The sequence below is a fragment of the Puma concolor genome, chromosome A1 (genome assembly GCF_028749965.1).
Source record: "Puma concolor isolate L17-30 chromosome A1, mPumCon1.1.hap2, whole genome shotgun sequence".
Lineage (NCBI taxonomy): Eukaryota > Metazoa > Chordata > Mammalia > Carnivora > Felidae > Puma > Puma concolor.
In genome coordinates this window covers 46,932,741-46,952,341 of record NC_141667.1, presented here as the reverse complement: position 1 = coordinate 46,952,341, position 19,601 = coordinate 46,932,741, and the positions used below count along the sequence as shown (strand labels likewise).

General features: G+C 48.9%; 1 protein-coding gene across 2 annotated transcripts in view; it reads right to left on the bottom strand.

Moving 5' to 3' along the window:
• Window positions 1-19,601, bottom strand: part of GALNT10 (polypeptide N-acetylgalactosaminyltransferase 10) — a 226,692-nt gene that overhangs the window by 204,112 nt on the left and 2,979 nt on the right. Inside the window, exon 1 of one of the 2 annotated variants that reach the window (XM_086700365.1) lies at window positions 1,686-1,791. The exons of the other annotated variant lie outside the window; for it this stretch is intronic. The gene's annotated coding sequence lies outside the window, so the exon portion shown is untranslated. Of the gene's footprint in view, window positions 1-1,685; window positions 1,792-19,601 lie in introns of those variants that run through there. 2 annotated transcript variants of the gene reach the window in all.

The window sequence follows — 19,601 nt, the reverse complement described above, 5'->3', positions numbered from 1 at the left end:
AGAACTAAGAGGGCCCTGCCAGGTCGTCTTCCTGCTCTGGGGCTGCAGGCTCAGTCCTGATAACTCAGGAGCTTCTGGTATGGAGAATACCAGATCCCCCAAACAAGCAATTCAAATACTTTGGAGACTGGCTGACATACCTCCAGCCACAAAGTGTACAGACAGCAGATCTGCATAACGCATGCCACGGCATGCTTACTCATTTTTAACCACGACATTATTCTTTTGCTGTCTATCTTAGGGAAAAGAAAACCACTGGCATGTCCTATAGCTTGAAGAACAAAACTGGGATGATTGGGAGAAAGAAGAGGGAGAAGTGGTGACCTCCCCATCCCTGGAGCTATTCAAGCCAAAGGCTGCCACAGAGGGGGTTCCTCCCCCACGGTGAGACGGCATACTAAAGGATTCCTAAGATTCCCTTCCAACTCAAACTGCGTCTAAAAATAAAAGCAACCCTTGTAAAACTTATATTTAAAAACCCGTACAAGTTATACATGTGCGCAATCATATCTCAGTACCAATAACGGTATAATGGCATTTACAAAAGCACTTTTCCCGCACAGATTTTCTCAGATAATCATCGCCACAGCCCTGCAACACAGCTATTACTGTCATTATCCCCATTTTAAAGGTGGGACCGGGCTCTGAGTTTAAGCAATTGTTCTGAGGTCAGACAGCTAGAGAGCTGACAGCTCCAGGCTTCTCTCTGACATTTCTCCTCCTCCTCCTCCTCCTCTTCCCTCAACCTCTCCTCTTTCTGTCTTCTGGTAAGTACAGTCTAACAATGGGAAAATGGAGGAGAGACACTGAGAGCAAGCCTCTTATACAGATAACTGACTGAACCCCCTCCCATCACTTTGCGCCACCAGAGGATCCAGGGAGGGCTTACTCATAACCTCCTTGGGTAATGAATATACAGAGATGTGCAATAATTTTGCAAAAAAAAAAAAAAAAAAAAAAAAAGGCTCATGCATATCCGAATTTTAACAAGAGAAAATTAGTCCCCTTTTTTAAGTTTAAAAAAGGAAGTGTTTTAGTCTAAAGTGAGGAAATGAAGGGAGGAAGATTTTTTTTTCTTTTTCGAAGTGGGTTCTGTCATTCCCACGGGTGGTGAGTGAGCACACACTGCCTCTGAGATCACAGTGAATGAAACATTCGGATGAATTCCATAATGAACTGGCGCAGTCGACAAATGCCCATTCATTAAAAGAAGAAAAAAAGATTAATTTCAAAAGATAAGTCCCCCAAGTTGGTTATGGGGTTTGAATTTTCAAAAAGAGCACCACCTGGTCCTTGATTTTGTTTAGAGGCTGATTTGATCCTCAGAATTCAAATCGAAACTGATTTTGCTCAAAAATGTTTTAGTAAAGAGGGTGTGGGTAGGAGTGACTCCCATCACACGGCCTTTCAGTATAGCAATTGCTTAAAGAAGCCACAATTTCTCAAATGGTTGGAAGGGAATGAAGAGGCCCAGAGCCTTGCACCAGAGTGTCACGGTTTTCAAAACACACTTTCTCCATCTTCTTTCTGACGGACAACCCTGGAGGGAAGGCCCTCGGAGCCCAGGAAGGTTTAGTAGTTGGCTCAAGGGCCCACGGCACAGGCTTATATCCTAACTGGCATTCAGTCCGGTGCTCCTCGCCTCTCAACGGGGAAAGCACTTCCAAAGAAAGTTGCCAACTCACGTTCAGCTTCCTAAAACCCAGCTTGGCCACCGTCTGGGCCTGTGCAGAGGAGGGATTGGGCAGGTGTCCCTCGAAGCATCCACATCTTCATGGAAGAAAGCAGACACTGGAAATGGCAGAATCAGTCACTAAAGACGCACTGCATGTTCAGCCTGGACAAGTTCTTTGTCCTTGAAAATTTGTAAACCCTGCACATGAAGAGGGCGGCTGTAGTTACCACATGCTTCTCCCATTTCAACCCTTTATAACAAACTAAAGCAAAGAACTTGAGGGGACAGCACAGCTGTGTGTTTGCCTGTGAGCTGATAACAGCAGCAGTAGTTAATGCTTACCACACGCCAGGCACTACACTGGGAACATTAAGCAGTTTTATATGCATGTTACAGAGGAGGTAACAGACACGCAGAGAGGTTAAAGTCAGTTACTCAGGACTCTAAAGCTCTGAAAGTACAGAAGCTGGAAGTTAAACCTACAGGGGCCTGTGGTCTTAAGCCCTCTGCCACTTACTAGCTGTAGGATCTTACATAAGTCACTTAATTTTTCTAAACTTTACTTGCATAATCTGTAAAATGGGGATAATAATAGCAATCCCACAGGGCAATTCAAAGCATAAATGAGATTACAGAAATGAAGCACTTGGCACCAGGGCTGTCCTACTGCACGATTCCAAGGAATGCTACTCACAAATGGAGATGCGCCACGAGGCGGTCCCCCTTGGCACAGCGCCCACCACGGTGAAAATGCTCAAGTGCTACCATCAGTATTCATTATCATTGTATGACAGTGCCATGATCAGGGTCAAGAGCCAAAGTAGGAGCTGCTTATCTGCGAAGGCCCAGCTCAGGCGTTCCAAAGAGCTCCCTTGGGTTACCCATTCGGACTTAGCTTGCCACGGAGTATCTTGGTTCTCATGACCAATTTCCGAGCATGTCTCACCTCCCCAAGCAGATGTAAACTTCTGGAGGGCAGACGGTGGTCCATGCCTTGGATCCCCTGAACCACCTCTAGTGCCCAGCACGCGGTAGGCCCTCAGGAGCTGTGGTGGTTTTAAAATGTGCCCAAGTTCTTTCACACTCCTCCCTTCAAGAGGTGGGGTCTGCTAAACTTAGTGACTCACATCCAACTAACAGAGCAAAGCATACACGACAATGTGCAACTTCTGAGACTAGGTCACACAAGGAACTGTGACTTCCTGCTTGCTCTCACTCTCAGATCACTCGTTCTGGGGTAAGCTAGCTGCCACGTGGTAATGACACTCAAGCTTCCTTACAGAGAGGTCCAGGCGTTGAGAAACTGAGGCCTCCTGCAACAGCCATGAGAGTGAGCCTTCTTGAAAGCAGATCCCCTAGCCCCAGTCAAGACCTCAGATGACTCCAGAGCTGGCCAACATCTTGACTGTAATCTCATGAGAGACCCACCATGAGCCAGAGCCACCCAGCTGAGCCTAGATTCCTGACCCACAGAAACCACAAGGTAATAAACACTGTGTTAAGCTACCACATTTTGGGATAATCCGCTATACAGCCACATATAACCCATACAGGAACCATGTGGTGGGCTTAACAACAAACAGACAACAGGGAAGTTGTAGTTTTCAGGTAGGAGGAGTAATCCTCATACTTGGATGAGAGCTTCCCTATTATTAAACTAAAAGAGAAATCAGACGGAAGACCCAAGATGGGCTGGCTTCACCCACTCGGGCTTTGGCTCAGTAATCACCATAGGGAAGAGGAGAGGGAATGTGGAGTACTCAGGCTAAGGCTGGCCGAACAGCTCAGTGCTTCACCCCCTCAAAACACACAGGCCTGCGGCCCAGATGAGGGACCCAGCTCCAGCCAATCCTTCCCCACCCCCAGCTGATCCCTCCCCAATCCCAGGGCCATGCTCCAGCCACACAGCCTCCTCAGAGCTCCCCAGAGTGACCAAGCCCTTCGGAGAGCACTCCTCCTAGCATCCCCTTTCCCTTTTGTTCATTTGTTTCTATTCACTGAATTCTTTACAATATCTTATTGTGAAGTAACTTTGAAGTTAGAGAAAAGATACAAGAACAGCATGATGAACTCCTATATATCTTTCATCCATGTTTGTTGTTACATGTTTCATCATTCTCTCTCTCAGCTATCTAAACTTCAATTTTTTTTTTTTTTGTCCTGAAACATTTGAGAGAAAGGTGAAGGCATATAACCCCTTACTCCTAAATTCTTTAGCATGTATTTCCTAAAATAAGGATACCAAAGTCAGGAAATTTAACACTGATACAATACTAACAGCTCATCCACAGTTCCTAAGTTTCCGTAATGTCCTTTATAGCTAATTCTTTTTGGCCTGGTTTGGGATCTAATCCAAGACTGTCCATTCATTTTCTCCTTGATCAAATATGTTGTATGTCAGGCATTGTGTAAAGCACTGGGGATAAAATAACGAGGGGGGAAAAACAGACATAGCCACCAACCTCATGGCACTCACCGTTTCAGAGGGTGACACAGTGATCAACTAATCACACTAATTATAAGTTTGTGTGATCACAAACTAAGATATGTGTTAAAGAAAAAAGGCCTGAACCAGGATGAGGGCTGGGGGGTGGGGGGAAAGATGGTCAGAAGGCTATCCTGAGGTTAAGACACCTGAGCTGAGATCCGAAGCGTGAGGCGGTGTTAGCCGAGCCATTTGTGCATGTGTGTGTGCATGTGCATGTGTGTTTGTGTGGCAGGGAGACTGGAAGAACACTCCAGGTAACAAGATGGCTTGTTCAAGGTCAGTACGAATGGAGGGCAGGGGTGGCAGGGAGGGGAGTGTTGGGAGGGGGCCTGAAGTGAAGTTTAGTCTTTACCTTAGCCAGTGGCATAATGGACATTTTCCAAAAGACCCCTCTGGCTGCTGTGTGGAGAAAGGTAATGAAAACACATGACACAACCATCCCTTAGCCTCGATTTCAGGATCCAAAAGCTTTTTCTGTAACTTTTTTTTTTTTTTATAACTCATTTGGTGACAAAACCTGGCCTGAATGGACACGAAGCTACTTATGCTCTTTATCCACTTAGCATGAATATTCTTACATTTTTGCCACAGGAAAAAAAAAAATAGTATGTTCTGGTTATGGAGAGCTACCCATAGACCCCACTGGGGCTATTACATAATATAATATATGCACTGCATCAACTTCCCTAAATCAGAAAGATTCTTGTGCCCCTGACCAGTTTATTGCCTCCCAACCACAAATGCACCTTCCCTGTCTGCTGTGCAAAAATAGATCTGGGCCCTTTAAACATTTTCTCCCTCGCTAGACAACATGATGTTAATAGTAGTCACAGTGACAGGTCGAAGATGCAAGAGAGACACTGTGGGAGGAAAGGGTTTTCCTGTATGTTTTCTATCCTGGTTCTGGTACATGTGCCAGGCAGGCAGCACAGATGACTTTGTTACCAGCTGGACCCCGACACCTGACCTTTACTGCTCACCTGCTTGGACCTACCAACCTCTGTCCTACACTTTTCCTTACGCTCTTTTTTGCAGCTTCTCTCTTCATTCAGGCAAAAGACCCAAGAGGCATAGCATCCGGTGATGGAAACCAAAGCCACCTCTCAAGCAATGACAACTGCCTGGACGAAGGGCTCTGGAGGCCCAGACCACACAGACCAGTTTGAGCCTAACCTCTGACCTGTACCTGTACAGACGGACTGTGGAGTGACCCATGCAGCTCCCTTGACACTAAAATCTCTGCCCAAGGAGGAGCACAAGACGCACTTACATAGCGTACAACGTACATATAGGCATGACCTTACGTTCGCCTCTACATAACGATGAATAGTCACCCTAACCTTGAGTGAAAGCAACCCATTCGCCCTTGCCTGGGGGCTCACGGCTTTGGAAGTTATTCCCCGTGATCTCCTTATTTGCTGCAAATAAAGTTTCCTTTGCGTGACCACGCCACCTGGTCTAGTTTCTGTCTGTGACTCACCGAGGAGCGAACTCACGTTAGCCTGATGACCACGTCTCTGGCACAGGGCCAGCCAGAGCCACAAACACAACGTTTCTATCGTCCGGCCACAGTGTGCAATGGCACCAAGCCGCCAGCAGCCTCCCCGTGTTACCCACTCCCGTGGTATTGTAGCCGACTGCCTTCTGGGAGGCGCCTCACCACAGAGAGCTGTCCCCGGCACCCATCACTGGCGTGGCACCACAGCTGCTTCTCTACCATTCGCGAAGCACAGCTGTGCCCTCCCCAACGAAGTCAAGATCTCTGTCTGGGGGCCTCTTCTACGAGTGCTCCATCTCAGCCCCAGGAGGGAGGATCTTCCTTTCGAATTCCATTGCAACCGGGATGAGGGTGCTCCTTGGTGCTCTACCTGAGCCCTAGGGGGAGCCACTGCTCCTACATCTGCTATCCCCACATTCTATAAGCTATATTTAGAGCACTCGTTACTTCACAGCAGTCACTCCTTCATTACTGCAATCTCTTGTCAGAGTTCATAATTCTTTATATTAAGCTTTCAGTGTTTAGATAACTGGGCGGTTTCTCTCACCTGATTGAACCCTGACTAACGTAATTCTGAAACCTAAAATGTGCCTTGTACAGAGGGTTTAGGCAGAGGGATTCTGGACCTAAAGTAATAAGAGCATCTATGGAGCACTTCTTGTATGCCAAAGCACTATCCTGACTGCTTTGTGGACGTGAACTAATTTAATCCTGATGGCTATCTGTTGAGGCAGATACTACTACCGTGCTCATTTTAAAACAGAGGACACAAAGAGTTTCAGTAACTCCCAACATCACACAGCTAGTAAAGGGCAGAGCTGGGACTCAAATCCAGGCAAGTCTGTGGCTTTACAAGGCTGGGAGTGGGGCGCCTGGGTGGCTCAGTCGGTTAAACGTTCGACTTCAGCTCAGGTCATGAGCTCGTGGTTTGTGAGTTCGAGCTCCGTGTCGGGCTCTGTGCTGACAGCTCAGAGCCTGAAGCCTGCTTCAGATTCTGTGTCCCCCTCTCTCTCTGCCCCTCCCCTGCTCACGCTCTGTCTCTCAAAAATAAATAAGTGTTAAAAATCGTTTTCTTCTTAAGGCTGGGAGTGAGGTGGGGAGGGGGCAAGGAGAGAGGCAGCAGCAGGGAGACTGTGCTTCCTCTACTATGCTCTCAGGGCCCAATGCCCACTCCACCGACTGCTGGCATCCCACTGCCCTGGAATTATCTGCCTAGTGGTCCAGCTGGCCTCAAGGGCAGAGACCATGTCCTTTCCTCCTGGAATGTCAAGTGCTTAGCAGAGAGCCAGCCTGGGCACGTTCAGCATTCAGTCAAAATCCGATGGATGAATGACACATTGAATGAAGCAGAACTACAGACCCAAACACCAGCTAAACAACTAGCTGAGCCTGCCGAGTCACGTCCCATGCTTGGAGTGCTCTGGCCTCACGAGTCCTGTCCTGGGAGCTCCTCTGTGTCATCTGCCCTCGCATGCAGACATCTGACAGCAATTGACAAAATGACCTCCTGGATCTCTTCCAACTCTTGGTCCCATCAGAAAGCAAATCTGGTCACAAGACTTCTCTGCCCAACGCCCTTCATGTCTCTGGCAACCACCGGGTAGAGTCTAGTCCATGGACCTGGCCCCACCTATACGCTAGCCTCTGCCAGGCCCACTCCTGGCTTTACTTACTAGGGGCCAGCAACACTGAACTTGGAAGGCCCTCAACACACCATGCTGTCTTCCCCTTTCTGGGACTGTGCTTCCCCTCCACAGAAAATCCCTATGCTCCCCATTCTACACCCAGCCCTTTGCCTGCCTGGCTAAATTACCCCACTCACCTCCAAAGACTTAGGTGACGATTCCCTCCTTGAGTAAGCCTTTCCTGCTCCACCCACCCTGCCCATCTGGGTTAATTTGCTCTCCTATGTGTTCACATGGAACTTTTACCTGCAGTTACCAGAAACAGATCTCACTGTATTCTAAATGACCTTTGGGTGTATGGAGTCAAGGTTAGTGGTGAAGGCTCAGGACCCTGCAGGCCAATCACAGTTCCATCAGTGACCAACTATGTGACCTTGGGTGTGACATTTCCTCTCCATGGTGCTTAGTGTCTTCCTCTATAAAATGGAGATATCACAGTGTGTACACCATTGGGTTGCTGCGAAAACTAAGAAAACCTTTTATGTAAGGTACTTAAAACTGTGTTGGGCAAAGGTAGCCTGCATGGGAGTTACTATTATCAGTCTCTGATGCTCAGAGGCTGCAAGTTATGCCTCTTGGTGGCCTCACTACCTGGCACGGTGTCCAGACCACAGCAGAGTATAGTGGACAAATGAATGGACTCCACCCACATAGCCTCCAAAGTAGCCCACAGCCTCCATTACTTCCTGCACTGCCATATCCACCTCTCTGAGCCACCCCTCTGTTCAGATCATCTTTTGTGCAAAAACTGCCCATGGCTTCCCAATTTCTGGAAGTCCAGCCTCCCCAGCCTCCCAGCAGAGCCCTTGTGATCTGGCCCTTACCTCCCTGCAGTTATTTGATATCTGAAGGTTCAGTGACTTAGGCATACTCCCTGTTCCTAGAATAGGCTCCCCGCTTTCTGTGAGCTGAGAGGTCCCAATCCTTCCCTGGGGCCACCTTAAAAGTCACCACCTTTCAGAAGTCCTTCCTGACCTAAATCAGTGTGACCTCCTCTTCCCAGCACCTCACAACACCAGGCTGACCCCTCCCACGGTACTAAGTACGCTCTGCCTTGTGTTCTACATCACTGTGTACTTGTCTATATCCTCTATAGACTACAAGCCCTCTGAAGGCAGGGCTATTCTCTGTACTTAACACATAGTAAGCCTCCAAATCAAGTGAGTTGGGACCCAGAACAAAAATAGGTGGTTGAAATCACTGTAGTCAAAACTCAGAAAAAGAAAGATAATAGGGTTAAATAAAAGGCAGTATGGGGCGCCTGGGTGGCACAGTCAGTTGAGCGTCCGACTTCAGCCAGGTCACGATCTCGCGGTCCGTGAGTTCGAGCCCCGCGTCAGGCTCTGGGCTGATGGCTCAGAGCCTGGAGCCTGTTTCCGATTCTGTGTCTCCCTCTCTCTCTGCCCCTCCCCCGTTCATGCTCTGTCTCTCTCTGTCCCAAAAATAAATGTTGAAAAAAAAAAAATTAAAAAAAAAAAAAAAGGCAGTATGCACCATGTTTACTCATTGGTATTCCAGGCTAATGGCTAAGTTTAAAAAAAAAAAAAAAAAGGCTGATCTGTTAATAAGGAGTGTGGCTTTAAAGAATACATACGTGCAGGGTAATATGCTAATCCTCCATAGGAAGAGAGGCTTTTTTCATGAGTTAAAAGGGAATCGAAGTAGCTAGAAGAGATTATGACAATTATCCCTGCCTTGCAGAGTGTTTTATCCACCTCTACCCAAACACAACGCATCAACACACTCATGCACACCCATAAAACAATCTGATGAGAAAATGGAAAATGGTCCATGTATTGGTTTCCTGGGGCTGCCTTAAAAAAGCACCACCAACTAGGTGGCTTCAAATAACAGAAATGTATTGCCTCATTGTTGTGGAGGTTACAAGTTCAAAATCAAGGTGTTGGTGGGGCCATGCTCCCTCCAAAGCCTCTGGTGGAGGATGCATCCTTGCCTCTTCCAGCGGCTGGTGGCCCGAGGTATTCCTGGGTTTATGCCAGCATCACTCTGGTCTCCTCCTCCGTCTTCCCATGGCTCTTTCCCTCGCTGTGTCTCCCCTTTTGTAAGGACCTAAGTCAATCATATGGGATTAAGGGCCCATCCTACACCGGCAATTAGTTAATCTTAACTAATTACATCTGCAATGACCTTATTTCCACATAAGGTCACATGCTGAGGTGCAGGGGTTAGGACTTCAACATATCTTTTAGAGGACATGATTCAACCCATAACATTCCATTCATCCATGCTGGGAGAAGGACCTCAGCACCCCCAAGGTCACACAGCAACTAAAGTCATTTGATCCACCAGGAAGAGACTAGAACATGGGTCAGCAAACCACAGCCTGCAAATCCCGTCTGCTGCCTGTTATTTTGCAAATAAAGTTTTATTGGAACACAGCACACTTGTTCATTTATGTATTGTCTGTGGCTGCTTTCACACTACAACGACAGAGTTGAGAAGTCGTCGCAGAGACCATATGGCCCACAAAGCCTAACATATTCTCTGGACGAAAAGAATACATAACATACACTGGCCAAGTTTGGAGATGGACTTTCTAGATACAGGAGGAAGCCCAGGCCCACATGGCAGTTCTCTAGTATCCCTTCTCTCCAGCTGGAACCTCACCCAACGAGCTGTCCTACTGGGAAAGCTCCTTCAACATTACTTTCCTCTGCCTAGAGAAATGGCAAAACATAGCACTTTAACATTCGTGCCACTAAAGCTGTACAAATTAAATTCTATAAGCATTTCCAAGAGACAGAGATTAATTCTAACTGGAAAGATCAGAAAAGACTTTCTGGAAAAGGAAAGATTTGAGAGGAGCCTGAAAAGGAGAGTGGGCACTCAAGAAATCCTCTAAGCCTCCCTGAGCCATGGCAGATTACCTAGGACTCTGCTGAGCTAAGAAAGTGAGTTCCCTCTCACTGGAGGTGTGCAAGCCAAAGCTGGCTGACCGCCTGGCAGGGATGATGTTGGGAGAGATGGCACAAGATGAAAGATAGTCCCTGGGAATCGTGGATTCTTCAGTCTCAGCTCTCATCACACTTGCTGAGTGAGACACACACAGCACAGAGACAGCAGGGGCTGGAGGCAAGGAGGGAGACACAGACTTACGCAGAGACAGGAGAGGACTGAGGATAGGAGAGGGGTCGAAGAGGTGTACTCACGCCCAAAATCAGAATGCCCACGTGAACTGCACGGAGAGGAAAGCCACACCTGTTTCCTTCCCACTTAACTTCTACAGAGAAAGAAAGAGCAAAAGCCTGACCACTAGGGTTAAAACTAATCAAATGTCCCTTCAACACCTCTGGCTTGGCACCTGGCTGCCTTCTGAATGTGCCCCATTGTTCCCTGGGGCAGGGCTCGGCTGCCTCTCCTATTGCCAAGGGAGACACAGGGAGGCACGCTCCAGACGTACAGGGCTGCCTCCTCAGGCGAACCCTGACACTCAGGAGCAGAAGAGCCCCGCCTACCCTGGCGGGAAAGATAACACGGCAGGCGGCAATGCCTGACAGCTGCCCAGAGCCAGGGGGACAGGCAAGAAGAATGGGTCTGAAAGCTGATGAGCCCTTCTTATCTGTACTCTGCTGGCATGCCAGGAACACATTATCCTCACTTTCCAGGGGAGGAAATGGAGACCCAAAGAGGTTCGATGGCTTGCCAAGGTGCCAATAAAGCATGGCAGTTAAGAGCACAGGTTTGAGAATCAAAAATCTGAGTCTCAGTCTTGCCACCTACATCCTCTGCAGGCCTGGGAAGTTGCTTATGCTTCCTGAGCCTCAGTCTTCCCACCTGCGTAATGACCACAGTAAGACTGCTTACAATGCTGAAGAAATAAGAAGGGCACAGTGCATGGCATGCCCCAAGAGCTCAGTAAGTTAAGAAACGTTACTGTTACCGTGGTGGAGCCAGGGCTCAAAGAGAGCGAACTCTCAGCCCAGAACCAGCTGTCACACCTCTGTGCCCCACACCCCATGCCCCACTGCCACACCAGCAGCCATGTGGAACCTCTAAGGGAAGGTCCCTCGAGTGGGGGGCGGTGGGGCGGGAGGTACAGCCACTCCTGCTCTGACAAAGGGTCATCCCTGCACTCACAGGCACCGGGGGCTGTGTTCGGCTGAACTGCCTCACCCAGATAGCTCAGGGCCCTCACACAGGCCCTCTCTTTTCTAGCAATGCCCCCAGATAGATGCCTCTGAGGCCCCCTCAGACAAGGGAATGCGGTATGTGCCATTTCTGCTGGAAAGCGGTCCTGCCTCTCACCATAGATTCCTAACACTCCCGCGGTAACAAGAAGGCACATTCTGGGGTTTCCTGACATGCCAGGAAGCCCAAGGCAGAAAATAAAATGCACTCTGTGCTCACATCACTTCTAACAAACAAACCTACGGCAGCCCCTCACACAGCTGGAGCAAACTTCATTAGATGGGGTGGACCTCAAATTCAGAGTACCTAAAAACACAGAGAAACAAGGTAAATCGTTCTTGGGCTCAGACAGAGCCACAATATAAATCATGTGGATGTAAACTTAAGGGAGTTTGTTCAAGAGCCATAGGTCTATATGTTTGTATTTCCAAGTAACCATTTCCCCCCAGCCTCCCCAAAAAGTACATTGGGCTTATAGTCAAAAAGGACTGGCCTTGGGGAGCCTGGGTTGGTTAAGCACCTGACTCTTGATTTCAGCTCAGGTCATGATCTTGCAGTTTGTGAGTTCAAGCCCCAAGCCGGGCTCTGTACTGACAGTGCAGAATCTTCTTGGGATTCTCTCTCTCTCTCTCTCTCTCTCTCTCTCTCTGCCCCTCCCCTGCTTGCACACATGTGCTTGGTCTCTCTCTCAGAATAAATAAGCATTAAGAAAAAAAAAAAGGACTAGCCTCAACTTACTGGCTCTGTGACCAGTTACGTCACTTATACTATTTGAATCTTGTCTTTCTCTTCTGCAAACTGGGGATCACAAGCCTTGTTGTGCCTCCACCATGGCATAAAGAGGACAAATCAGACAAAGGGCTCCCAAACTCACATGTCTCCAGAGGCCAGGCTGGCTACATGAAAGGCTGAAGAACCCAGGTTCAAGCTGAGGTCTTTCTACAGTGGGCAACTGCTACCCAGATCCAGCCACTTTTTGTGATACTGGAACCTGGACCCCGTTGCCAACACTTCTACGGTTTTCCTCATAAAAGCCAGAAATGAGCATTTTTTTCTTTTAATGTGAAATACCCCAATGTTCACGTGCTGACAACTCTCCGACACTTAAAAATAAAGACACTCATCCATCTATGGGCCAGCACTGGGTGAGCCACATGAAACATATTTCTGGGCTACTTCTGGCCCCAGGCCACCAGTCTGCAATCTGCATTAAAGTATACAGGTAAGGTGTAAAAAACAAAACAAAACAAAACAAAACACGGTGCAAAGGTCAAATGAAGTAATGTAAGAAGTTCTCTGAAGAAGACTGTCATTAAGGTTTACTGTCAATAAACTAACCAGGAATCCTACTACAGACCCTGATGCCCCCAAAACACAAACACTAACTTTTCACTCATTAGGTACCAAATTTAGAAACTTACTCCTTCACAAATAGACATGCACACACACACACACATTTTTTAACTGTCAGCAGCTGCCTCTGATCAATGCTCAGGAGGAAACACGCAAAAATAACAGTTTTCAGTCGAGCACATACAATGTGCTTCAGCAGCAGGAAGTAATTGTCGCACACATTCCCCCGCCAGATGTTTCCAACCTGTTCCCTTTAAGAAACCCCCTTCCTGCAGAAGCCCCGCCAGCAGCCTCTGCTTAGCAGCCGGCCTCCCTGAGAAAGCTGACATCTGTAACTCACGGAGAGATTCGTACAAACACACGACCCCAGTTAACTGGGCTCTTGGGAGGCTGCCCGAGGGACGCTCCCGAGAGGCACGTGGGACCTGCTGTAATCATGCCCTGGCACTGACGCCCGGGCATTCAGCTCGCGGAAGAGCTTTCTGGAGCCAACACATCGCATCCAAGAACCAGGCTCGCGGGGCCTCCGGCAATAACCTCCCCCTGCAGGCTCCTCATGGCCTGGGGAAGAAGGAAAGGTAGCCTCACCCAAGGTCATGGAGCAGGTAGGTGGCAAGACAGCAGAAGGAAGCCTGGGGCTGGGTGCTCCACCTGAGTGAGACACCTGGGTTGGAAGCCGGTTTCCATCACTTCCTAGCTGTGTGACCCTGGATATGTCACTGTACCTCCCTGCACCTCAGCTTTCTCATCTTCAATTCACTTAATCACCACGGTGACACAGTAAAGCAGTGACCATTGTGCTCATTTTAGGATAAGGCTGAGGCTGAGGTCCAGAGTTGGACACAGAGTGAATAAGGGACAGTGGTGGGCCTGGGAATCAGGGGAGCCTGCCCCCAATCCTATGCTCTCTCCAACTCAAGGAAGAGACTCACACGGCCTCCCTAATGTCGCACCTTCCCAGGGAGGCCCCAGCTCAGTACTGCCCTCAACCCCCACCTACAGACACCTCCTCCTTGCCCCCTTGGCAGGAAGGCAGAGCACCTGTCCTGGAAAGGCAACAGATCACAGGTATCAGAGGAAAACAAAACCTCAGGGCCCAGAGAGTCCCTGTGGCCCACGGCAGAGGCATTTTCAAAGTGCGCCGCCCGTCCCGGATCCCAACCCTGCACCACTTGCGTCTGACACAGTGCCACTGATAACAGCCCTCTGTGGGCACTGGTTGGCAGCTTGGGAAACTGCAGATAAACACGCTCCCCAGAAATACAAGTTCAAAGGCAGGTCCCAAAGCGCTCCTGTGGAGATTGGAGTGGGCCCCTGGGGAAAGTCAGGTCTGCCTCCCAGGAATGCTGACAAGTTGGAGATGTGGACAGAGAGGAGAGAGTTCCCCGAAGGATGATCCCTGGCCCACCCCAGACCGGCCCAATCATGCTCCTTGGGCGCGAGCCCTGGAGCCCCGGTGTTAACAGGCTCCCCAGGGATTCTGAAGCACCCAAGAAGAGCCGTTCCTCAAGGCTAAGCTTCCTGCACTCCGCCAGCAGTTACCAGGCACCAACCAGATCACTCCTTGCTTGCTGCTTCAGTTGTTTGGCAAATATTTGGGACAAATTAGAGTGGGCAACCGAGGACTGAGATTAGTTCCTGCCTTCAGGAGACGACAGTCTGGACAGATCAAATAAAAACAATTATTGCACCACATGACACATTTATATAAGGGGCTCTGGGCTCCTGGTAGCAAGAGGACAACCCCAGGCTGCCCCTACAGGAGCGAGGGAGGCTTAGGGGCCAGGTGGCAGGGAAGAAGGGCGAGAGAGGCAAGGGAGCAGTGTGTGTGGAGGCGGAGAGATGTGAAATACCCTGAAAGGTACGGGGAGTGGGCAGCAGAAAGAAGCCCCAGGCCATGCCTTTCTGGAAGTTTCTCCACCTAAGTGGACAGGTGATAAAATCAATGCTCAGGGGAACTAACACTAGTGAGCAACTCCTGGGGGCTGCAGTGACCAAAAAATACTTCCCAGAGGTGGCAAAAAATACTTCTTAGAAGGACGCAGAGGATCTGGGTTCTCGCCCAGCGTAGTAAATGGGAAGGTTCCCCCAATAATTGCTTTGGATTCCAGAGCATCAGGGAGTGGACTACAAAGAGCAGCTGTGCAAACACACCTTCCTTCCCACCCCCAATCACCAGAGACACTGCGGCCCTGTTCCACCTCTGAACGCTGCCCCATGAGGCCAACCACCTCTCCTCAGACCTCACCTTCCAACAACCATAAAGAGGCCTCCCTCCCTATCTGAGCCACAGGGAAGCTGAGTCCCTACTATGAAGAACTGGGTCCCTGCTATAAGCCAGGCACTTCCCACAAACAGGAGCATAACCACGGTTACTGAGGACTCGTTCTGTACCCAGCCTGTGCTCAGGGTCTTACCCACTGTGACTCATTCAACCATCAATACACATAACACTGTCTCCATTTTACAGACCAAGAAATCCAGGCATGGAGGCCAAGTGACTTGCCCAGGGCTAGGGATCTGAATCAAGCGGCTCCAAAACTAGAGCCCTACACGCTGCCCCATGATGTCTCGGTCTAGGAGGATGGGGGAGTCGCTTTGCCAACAGGGCTGCGGGGGGCGGTTTGGTGAGGGGGCCTCTTCAAGTGACCATGTGGGCTCCACCTCAGCCACTGAAGAGGGTTCAGTCTTAGCACAATGGTCTTTCCCCTCTGCTCAGACAGCAGGGCTCCCGTAGCAGCCTCGTAGGAGTGGCTGTCAGGGCAGGGTGGGAAACAGGTCCTCTGTCCTGCTCAGGCATTGGATCAGAGACCCACAGGCTCAAACACCAGCCCCACAACCACAGGCTATGTATCCTCAGGCCACTATGTGCACCTCCGTGAGCCCTGGTTCCCTCATTCATTCCTACCTGTTTATACCTGGGAGTATTTAACAAGACATACAGGTAAAGGGCTTCTTAGTCCAACACCTACCAGAATAAGTGCCAAAGAAATGGTAGCCACTGTGATTATTATTATTAACCTTATCATTCTCCCTGTCATCTATACCATCATCATTCTTATTAGTGTCATTTTACACTGTGGCTTTTTATCACCTGCACAAACAGAGGAAAATTCAGCATCTGAAGCTCAGAATTCTCTCAAAACCAAAGGGGAAGGAAAACATGGGCCTGCTTTTTTCCCGTCCTTCTCCTATCTACACTCAGCAGAGGGCAGCAAACAGGAACCATCCAAAGATAAGAGAGAGCGAAGAGAGACACATGGAGAGAAAGCTACACACTCATAAATACACACCCACCCACCACAGCAAGCGGAATTGTTTAGCTTCCAAAGTATGAACACTCCGCCTCCTCCAGCTAAGAGGGCCAGGCAGAAAAAAAGAGTCAAAGCTGAAGAGACAGAAGTTCTTTTTCAGCTTGAGAGAAATGTTCAATGAACTGACTTTTAATGTGGGGCGGGGGGTGGGGGGCGCAGCTCTCAGGACGTCTGTGAGGGGAAGGAAGGCGGCAGCAGGACTCACAAGATTAAATAAAGGCAGCTTTCAAACTGCGCTTCATCTCAACCCTCTACTCCACACCAGCAAGCATTCACATGCGAGCTTCCTCAAGAGGAAACTGAGGCTCAGGGAGTTAATCATCCCAGCTAAGGGGCGGCACAGCCGGGACCACTGGGATGCCAGACATCCAGACTGTAGGTCCAGTGATCAGCACTCAGTCCTGGATGGCCAAGAGGTTTGATCGCGGGGACCAAGCCTGATTCCAGCAGTGACTGCCTGGGACCCTGTGCCAGTGAGATTCTGGAATGGACACCTGCAGTCCTCATCCCTACACTGCATTTCCCCTCCTCTCCACAAAAGCGCCCGGGCTTTTCTCTGGGAAAAACCTTCCTACAAGGTGGATGGCCCGAGCCTACCCCTGGCTCCTGCGTGGGTTAAGTCAATCAGCATCGCTCATCCTCTTGACAAGTGTGGATGGTTCAGAGAGCTCATCAGATCCGGATTAGGCTGATGATACCTAAGGAGATCTTGCTAGCACTTCGAGGAAAAAAGTTTCCTCCCTCTTCAGCAGAACCTACCAGAGGAGACAGACTCTCTCCTCCAGGATCTGGGTATGAACATGAGGTCGGGAAGGGCTACAACCGCTTTTAGCTACCACAAGGGCTCAGTCTAGGGCAGGAACTTCTAGATGATACCATACCTGAAGCCACTGCAATTACAGGAGCTAATATATTCCCTTACTCATTTCAGCCCATGTAGCATATTTCATTGTTGTTTGCAACTGATAGAGAATCTGAAGTGGCTCTCAAGCTCACTCTAGCTCCGTCTGTCACAGATAGCAGTGATGATGCCACACGCGATGCATCCGTTTAATTTCTCAATTTCCCAGCTGGATCCCTTGGCCACCTTAAAATTTAATTCATTTTACTTGCTTTAACACTATAAAAATTTGAGAAGAAATGTATAAAAATGGAGCTGCAAAAAAGCCAGGTAAGTTCCAGCCAATAATTAGTCAATAAGTACTGGGCTCCAAAACTGGGAGTGATAATCGCGGCTCGTGCAGGAAATAATGGTAGAGAAGAATCAATTATTAGGATGTGGAGGGAAAAAATATTCGTGGTGAAAGAGAGCAAGAATTTGGAGAAGAACTGGGTTCTAGTCTGTACTCCCCGCTCCTGGGGCTCAGTTTCCATACCTACAAAGCAAGATGGGCAGACTAGCCGACTTCTAAGGCCCCCCTCCTGCTCTGACACATATCGATCGCTCAACAAACATGTCCTGATCGCCTTCCAAGGGCCCAGCCTTAGGCTGTGTGCTAGAAGAGGATGTAGTTCCTCCTTCAAGATACTTCTGGAAGGGGAGGCCACGATGTACTCGTTGGCCACAGGAACTCAGGCACGCATAGGGTACCTCCTTTCCCCACCACACTGGGCATGAGGACGGTGGTTCTCTGAGAAGCAAGACTCTTATTTCAGTCTTCCTGGGAGCTCGGATACATAGATGGGATACGGGGAGTCAGTTACACAAAAATACAGAACACACTGCAAATATCATCATGAGCAGTTACCTGCCATGGGACGTACCACAGACGCCCAGTTTGCCTCAGGGTGTTTTTCAGTGATGAGATCCTGATGCCATCTCTCTCGTGAGAGCTGACAGTGGTCACTGTACAATTAGCAAGCTAGATGGTTCCCTTTAAAACGGGCCCTCGCGGGGGCACCCGGGTGGCTCAGTCGGTTGAGTGCCCGACTTCAGCTCAGGTCATGATTTCATGGTTCGTGAGTTCGAGCCCCACGTCGGGCTCTGTGCCGACAGCTCAGAGCTTGGAGCCTGCTTCGGATTCTGTGTCTCCCTCTCTCTGTGCCCCTCCCCTACTCACGCTCTGTCTCTCTTTCTCTCAAAAATAAACAAACATTAAAAAAGATAAAAAATAAAACGGGCCTTCGCGTTTTCATTCCCGATTCCATTATGTGTTATGTCACTGGCACCAACAGATTAAAGGCTGAATTCACATCCTCAGACCACAGCCTGAAAGAAGGCGCTGGAGTATGAACATATCCCCAGGTAAGTAGCGGCTTCACCACAACTCCGGTACAGAGGTCTGTTTTAACGTACTTTCACTACCTAGGCCTTTTCAATACATGCTTCCAAACCAACTCACAGAACCCCAGGAATTTAAAGTTAGAAACCTCCTCACGAAGGATCTATTCCCTGTGTCGCAAATCAGTTTCAACATGCCATTAACTCCACTTGAGTAGCAGTGTCCAGAAACAGGTGGTGTGGGCTTAGTGGGACAGAGACTGTTTAGCCATGTCTGCCCTGGCCAGGGGAGGGGAGCACCATTATGATACACATTTCCCTTTCCTCTTCTGAATATAAGCCTTCAGTGCACAGTTGAGAGATCCAAGGCCCAAAGAAGTTAAGCCACTCTCCTGAGGTCACACAGTGAGTTTAGGGGTAGGAGAGAGAGTGAGAACCCAGGCCCCTGTTCCCAGGCCTTCCTCAGCTGGGCTCCTTAGGAGACTATCTACCTAGGATGACAGGAGGAATGCAGGGAGCCAGATTTGCTCAGGTAACTCAACAACCCAGCCCCAGTGGCATCAGGTTTCAGCTGGGCATGCAGACACAGAAGAGATTAATAATATAAAGGGTTCCAGCCCCTCTGCAGAAAATTAAAGAACTCATTCCAAGGCTACATTTCTAGGGTACTTAACTTTCTGATGGGTAAGGCTCTGCCACCAGGAAGACTGAAAAAAGCGAGGGAAGAGGTATTGATTTCTAGATGTTCCGAGAATAAAGTTCAGCTCTGACACAATGAGAAAAACTCTTGATACTTGAAAATTAAAGTCATTGGTATTCTATTATCCTACCAATTTCTATTCCACAGTTGCTATTATCCAATGAAGTCATTTCTCACTTTCAGATTATGGCTCTGAAATGGGGAGGGACTGCATCACGTTCCCTAACACGGGTGTTTAGTAGCTAGTTCCCAAGTCTGGAATATGAAACAGACAGTAGGATTAAACAGAGATGTTAAACAGATTGGGGCTACGAATGAGAGGGACCCCTAAATTAAAATGAAGATAGTTTCAAGACTGGCTTTTCTTGCTTGGTTTTACAACTTTCTGAGGACAAAGCTGTCTGACTAGATGAATGTTGAAGTCCTGAAAGCATGATGTGTCCTTTATAAATCAACTGCCCCACCCAGCTCCAGAGGTATGCCTAGGATGAGCTAGCATGACAGGCATACAGACTTAC